Raw genomic sequence first — 6,375 nt, forward strand, 5'->3', positions numbered from 1 at the left:
TTTCTGCAAGTGCTTTTTTTAAATTAAAATATCTGTGTTGGCACACATATAATTTTTGTATAGTCACTTCAGATGTGGATAAGTTTTTCGAACACTCTCGTTTGTTTTACTGGCGTCGCTGAATTTTGCGATGAATGCATCACATTTATTGCCGAGTATCACCTTCCAGATTTTTCATACTGTTAATGTATACATTAGCAGTGAATTTTTCTCCTCTTTCCTCAGATATACTACGGCGATAAACAATAACCATTCACTAAAGATTTTGCGTAAATTTCCACTCATAATAATTTAAATTGCGAAAATCTCACAGTTACCATCTAAACACACTAGTCGGCACCAAAATTCTTTCGAAAGCGCGCCGTAGTAGTCAAAAGGGAATTCGTTGTTGACAGGTTATCTTCACGAGAAAAAAGGGGGAAAAATGGGAGGAGTTACGAGATTCTCTGGGTTGCATGAAGATCTACTAATAACTTTCTCGCCAAGTAATTTGGCGTCATTGGCTCATTCTTATTTCTGGAATTGTGGTTGAAGAGTGGTATGTTTTTGATCCGTAAGTATGCTAAAATTCTATCGTAAATTTTTAATACCTTGTTTTCCAAATTTACACATTTTGCTTGATTAATTTGAAGTTGTTTGTTTTTAGATGTGCGCAATGGCAAATTTCAGATTATTCGTCAAATACCCAAGGTTTCTATTTCTCTGGTAAGTGTTTGCTTTATATCTTATATTTATTATTAAGTATGAAAAGTAATTTTTGCATGCGTATATTTTTTCATGCTCATTTTCTGTTTTATGTGCTGGTAGATTTCTGGCCGATTACCGTGTTTTTAGATAAATGCGCCATTTTCATTTAGGTCGTGTAGAGATTACTGTTTCCATTTTTTTTAAGTAACCACGAAAATTCTAACACATGTGAAAGCTTTACTAGTAAACTTTTGATTGAGGATATTTCAAGTAAATGTGCCATTTTTATTGAATTTGTGTAGAAGTTGCTCTTCGTTATGCCTTTTTTGAGCCAATATGTTAATTAGTTGTATTATTTTAATGTGTTGTTTTGCAGATTAGTGCAGTTTATTTGACAGATGTGTAATGCTGTTTGTTGAAAAATGCATTAGAACCAATGATGGTAAGAGCTTGGCCTAGCAAATTGGTAAAATATTACCTGCTCTTAATTACTGAATCATATTGTAGGATAAAATCTGCTGTTTATGTATGAAAATTTGTACTTTATCTCTGATTATTTGGTATATGCCCAGAATTTCATTATTAATGATCGATTCATTAAAATTATTTTTAATTGTCTACTTTGTTTTGTGTTGCTGCTGCTCATTCTGCATTTTTTTTGGGGGGGGGAGTAGATATAAAAATTAATTCTTGTTTTTTCTTTTTTTCCCTCCATGTCTCTTTTTATTGTGCTAGTAAACTTCTGACTGAACTCATTTCAAGTTGAATGTGGTATTTTCTTTAGCTCATGTAGAGATTCATCAAGTTTTTGCTGGTAAATTTTTGACAAAATTTCAAGTAAATGTGCCGTTTTTACTTAGTTTGCATAAAAATTGTTCTTCTTTATGCCTCTTTTGAATAAATATGTCAATTCTTGTTTGTATTATTTAATATCTTGTTTTGCATATTAATACAGTTTATTTAACAGATTGAGATGCGAGAATATTCATTAAAACTAATGCGGGTAAGTTCTTGGCCTAACAGATTGGTAAAAGATTTTCTGATCTTAATTACTGAATTTTATTATATTCTAGGATAAAGGTCTGCTTTTTACGTGTGAAAATTTGTATTTTATCTGATGATGTGCCAAATTTGATGATTCAAGAAAAATGCCATCGTCATGCAGTTCTTTTGAATATGTATCAGTTTGAAAATTTATTCATACATGTGTATTTTTCTCATCCATTTTTGCTGTGCACTTTTCCTGTGAATATTATTTTTATTTAGTCTATATAGAATTTCCTCTTTGTATTTTTTTGAATAAGTTGATAATTAGTTCTTGTTTGTGTTATTTTAATGCCCAACAATTCACTTTCGAATGTTTGTTAATTATAGAAGCTAATTTTACTTTCTGCTTGCAGTTTTTAACTCTCTACCTTTTATCCAGACATTAATAACATCTGCCTTTTCATTTCTAAACTTAAAATATCGCAGTCGGGAAAAGGTTTCAATTTGAAAAGTAGTGGCTTTTCTAATTGCAAGAATTTCTCTTCAGAATTATAATTAACATAAGCTGTGCATTCTCTGCTGAGTATTTCATTTCTCGAAAACTCTAGTAGACCTTTTAAATCGCAATTTTAATCTTTAATTTTTTGGATATAATTAAGAACGAATTCATTTGGAAGCAATTTAAAAAATAAAGGCATTAAAATATTTCTGTATAAGTCGGTATATTTTTAATGTTGCCGTGCAGCGTAAAAGCATCTCTACTTTCTCCCAGAAGTCTTGCTATTTTTCAGATTTCAAGGTTGACTTCTGTGCCTTGTTTTGCAGATTAGCATTCTTTATTTGATTGCATAGAAGTTAACTTTTCGTAAAAAGGCCTTAATTATAGTATCATTATTGGTAAATTCAATGCTTAAACAGATTGGTGAAATGTTTGACCTTAACTACTGAATTCTGCTAATTATATGGGATATGTCCATAATTTAAATTTTCTCCTAGTAAATCGATCAGTTGGAACAAAATGTGAAATGAATTTATTAAAGAGTATGTCATTTGCTGTATTTATAAATTTCCAGCCATGCATATCATTTAATAATTATTTATTTTTAGGATAAAAAAAAGTAGTAGCAGATGGTCCTACCAATTTGAATAAATATGGAATTTAGTTTTTAATAGTTTTATTTATTTCATGTAATTTATGGTATTAAAGTATAAAGGCTATGCTCGTGGATTTTCTAGTAAAGTCAAGTTTCCAATCAATAGCAGTTTTTAGTGGTTGAGCTATGTATCCAGCATTTTTTTACTATGAAGACTAATCATACTAAAAAAATTTGAGCATTTTTTTCAAGTAAAAATTAGTATGTTATAGCTGTGCCAGTATCATTCTGCATAATGACAAAAGTTCATTAAATATGTTAGTGACATTTAAGTGTTGGTTTTGATTATCATGCAATACTGAAACTAAATTCAGAATTTCATTATTGACAAAAAATTTTTTTTTTTTTAATTCTGGGTATGAATGTCTGAGCATGTGTGTAAATTTTAAGTCATAAGAAACGAAATTAATTTGTTAAATTTGTTTCTTTCATTTGATTAATTCGTTAAACTTGCTGTTGTCTGTGAAAAATTTTCCTATTGAACTTTACCTTTCATTTTAGTGGCACATGTGATAATAGATTTTTAACCCCCCAAAAATGAAAATTTCCAAGTGTGGCTATAGAGAGTATGCTCAAGTTCATAAAATAACTTAGTTTTTCTTTATCATCACCTTTCTGTTCGAGAAGCTTTTCTGCAGCATACATTGACCACCCCTTTTCTATTATAAGAATACAGTCAGAAGTCTTTAATCTGGACGTCCATAATCCGGAATGATCTATAATCTGGACCTCAAAGCTACAAACTTTCTGCGCATGCTCGTTTAATGTATAACGGACGGTATAAGCTAAGCTAAAATTATCTTATTCAGTTAATGTTGCAGATTGCGTTGTTCCTTAATCTTCTAATTGGATCTGGCTTATTTTTTGCGGACTGTTGGAGCAATTTTATAAAAGTAAGCTTGAACTTTAGTTTATGTCAAAAAGAATTTCCGATTCTGGAGCTGCCAAAGGATCTACAAAGCGAAAGCATGTTTTGATGTCCATCAAACAAAAAGTGGAATTGCTGCAAAAAATGTATAAAGGCATATCCTTTGTTTCTCTAACCTTTCCAAAATCTGTTTATCAATTTTACACTGCTCTGCGGGGAGAGGAACATCACGGCGCGCAATGAACTGGAAGTTGATCTGTCAGCACTAACCTTATATTCAGGGCAGATGTTTTTATTTTATTCGGCTTGTAATTCCTTGCTAAATGTAGTATTTCATCTCAATGTACTCCGTTTTTGATATGATTTAAATCAAATTTCTCGTCATTATATTACGGATACACATCAAATAGTTTTCTGATTGCAATTTTCTAATTTCGACTATGCGTAATGTATTCTTTACGCATGCATGCATTGAAAGAAATGTTTAATAAAGTAAACAAATAAATATTAAGTTTTTTTTTTTTTTTTTGGTATATTTTGATATCCTTAGATCATAATTGCTCTTTATTTCATAAATTATGTTTTCAAATTTTTAATTTTATGTTTTCTGCATGCCATCTTACCAGATTTAAATTGATGATCTGTAATCTGGAAGTCCCAACGAGTCCGGATTAAAGACTTTTGAGTGTAGTAATTTTAGAAATTTATCTGCATGTCTCCTGTGGACTTTCATTTAATAGATAACTAAAGCCAGTATGGAAATTAGGACATTTTTTATATTGAAGAATAATTCATTGCTGCCTACTCTCCTTTTTTAAATTTTTAGTCTTAACAAAGGAAAATGTTTCTCAGAAATAAATGGAATGTATTTAATTAAACTTAAATTAGGCAAATTCCATTCCCTCAATCTCTAATGATTTTCAAAATTTTTAAATTCTATTTCATTTGAATTGTACTTTTTCTTGTTACATTTTATTAAATTTCATTTGGTCAGAGTTGTCTTAATCTGTAGTCATTTCTAAATTTTTATATAAAGATTTAAAAAATGGAATTAGCCAGAGAATATAAGAATTAAATGTTAATATATTTTACAACGGAATTGAGTTTCAAATAGTTCAATAATCTAGTCCATGTAAATTTGAACTGAATTTTAATTTGATTTTTCTATTAATTCATTACATTTATTTAGGCGCCTAGAATGTGAACATGGTAAATAAAATGGCAAGTACCCATTCCTCAGTATATTTTGGTGGGAAAAAACTTCTGAAATTTATGTTCAGTTTGTAGTAATATTATTCAGTTAACTTCATATTTGTTTAGGAATTTCACAGGGTGGGTGATCTTCTGTGCAAGATACTGAGAAAATTTTGATATTCTTTATGCTAAGAATAATTTCAAGAATTAATAAATTTCAGTTTTTTTATATGATAGACTGATTATTCAAAGTAATATACACCAAGGTCACCTTGGATGATCAAGAGCTTGTATCATACATGCATATTAACTGTTATAGGATAGCTATGGACTTTGGTCCTTCAAATTGTTTTATTAATATATATACAGTATTCAAAGAACTACAAAAGGGTGGAATGTAGTGAATAAAACATTTTTGCTTCTGATAGAAGTGTACAACTGACTGAAAAATGTAACAGCCATCGTTAAAATTCAACATCATTTGAAAGATCTTTCTTAAGTATAGTACATATTTTTAAAAAATGAAACTGTATACAGTCAAAAGTCGTTAATTCGGACACCCATAATCCGGAATGATCTATAATCTGGACCTCAAAGCTAAAAACTTTCTGCGCACAAGCCGCGTTGGCACATGCGCACAGGCGTTTTACGCGTGCGCGTAAGACCTTGACTACTGCGCATATGCGTGTGAGCAAGTGCAGAATACGTTTTCGCCTGCGCGTTTAATGTATAACGGACGGTGTAAGCTAAAATTATCTAATTATCTATATCAGTTAATGATTGCGTTGTTCCTTAATCTTCGAATTGGATCCCGCTTATTATTTTTTGCAGACTGTAAGAGCAATTTTATAAAAGTAAACTTGAACTTTCGATTATGTCAAATAGAATTTCCGATGCTGGAACTTCCAAAGGATCTACGAAACGAAAGTATGTTTCGATGTCCAACAAACAAAAAGTGGAATTGCTGCAAAAAATGGATAAAGACATGAAAAATGTGACAGAGAGGTTAGTGAAAACGAAAAAATTTCGATTGACAGGTTAGTCGGCATTCTCTGCACAGCAATTAACGGGACTTGAACAGCGGAACTTTGTAACTGAACAAGAAATTATGTCTGTTTATAGAATTAAAGAGAAAGTATTATCACATAAAACGAAGCAACCTAAACAACTTACATTGAAATAAATGTTTAATAAAGTAAACAAATAAATATTAAACCTTCTTTTTTTTTTTTTTTTTTTTTTTTTTTTTTTTTTTTTTTTGTAAATTTTGATACCCTTTATAATAATTATCATAATTGTTCTTTATTTCATAAATTACAGTTTCATATTTTTAATTTTAGAATTTCTGCATGCCATCTTACGAGATTTAAACTGATGATCTATAATCCGGAATCGTCGAAGTCCCGATGAGTCCGGATTAACGACTTTTGACTGTATATGAATTTCTGGAATAATGTAACTTATTAAAAGAAGATAAATTATGTA

General features: G+C 30.1%; 1 long non-coding RNA gene across 1 annotated transcript; it reads left to right on the forward strand.

The window, feature by feature from the left end:
- The first annotated feature begins 632 nt into the window (after positions 1-632).
- LOC146996166 (uncharacterized) lies at positions 633-1,305 on the forward strand. The gene is made up of 2 exons (XR_015041865.1): positions 633-705; positions 1,064-1,305. It is a non-coding gene; the product is annotated as an uncharacterized LOC146996166 (long non-coding RNA).
- Positions 1,306-6,375: the final 5,070 nt, after the last annotated feature.

Source organism: Stegodyphus dumicola, chromosome 7, assembly GCF_044657685.1.
Source record: "Stegodyphus dumicola isolate Sdum_Otavi_A_Nest chromosome 7, ASM4465768v1".
Taxonomy (NCBI): Eukaryota; Metazoa; Arthropoda; class Arachnida; order Araneae; family Eresidae; genus Stegodyphus; species Stegodyphus dumicola.